This window comes from Nannospalax galili, unplaced genomic scaffold (assembly GCF_000622305.1).
Source record: "Nannospalax galili isolate Female #2095 unplaced genomic scaffold, S.galili_v1.0 scaffold69, whole genome shotgun sequence".
Classification (NCBI taxonomy): Eukaryota; Metazoa; Chordata; class Mammalia; order Rodentia; family Spalacidae; genus Nannospalax; species Nannospalax galili.
The window spans coordinates 636,524-637,191 of NW_008360297.1; the positions used below are offsets into that span (position 1 = coordinate 636,524).

The following is a 668-nucleotide window of genomic DNA, read 5'->3' on the forward strand; positions in this document are numbered from 1 at the left end:
CCACCTTTCTAATGGGACCTTTGCTGCCACCGGCAATTGGTCTGATCTGATTGTTACAACAACCTCACACATTAAGTTTAAAAAGACACCAGTTTGTCTCCATACTCCCTTCTTTTTTATCACGAATTCCTCTAATGTTAGCCTAAACTGCTCTGAGGTCACTTGCCTCCTGAGCGCCTGTTGGAAACCATCTCGGGGTCAGCGTGGAGTGATTATGCAACTCCCCTCCCTTGTCTGGGTACAGGTGAGTAATTCCTCTCATTACCATCACATTACATTAAGAGAACTAACGAGAACTAAGAGGGACTTTGGAATTACCATTGCAATCACAACAGCCATATTAGCGGCGATTGCTGGGGGACAGCAGCCACGATGGCCTTAGTACAAAATGGGGCAACAGCCATGGCATTAAATGATGTGATAAAGGCATCAGCCCAGGCCCTTCAGACCCAACAGCTCCTTAACAATCATTTTGAAAGGGCTATCATGGTCCTTCAGCAACAGATCAATCTGCTTGAGGAAGAAGTGTAGACCCTCCGCTTGCTGGCTGTGAGCAGCTGTGATCCACGGTTTTGAAATCTCTGCCTGACCCCATATCAGGTATCAAATATCACACTGGCCAGACAATAGCTAGCCGATTATATTCAGGGCCCCTGGCCAGTAACCTT

At 47.0% G+C, this 668-nt stretch overlaps 1 pseudogene; it reads left to right on the plus strand.

The window, feature by feature from the left end:
• The first annotated feature begins 372 nt into the window (after positions 1 to 372).
• LOC103726594 overlaps positions 373 to 668 on the plus strand; it is a 6,510-nt pseudogene continuing 6,214 nt past the window's right edge.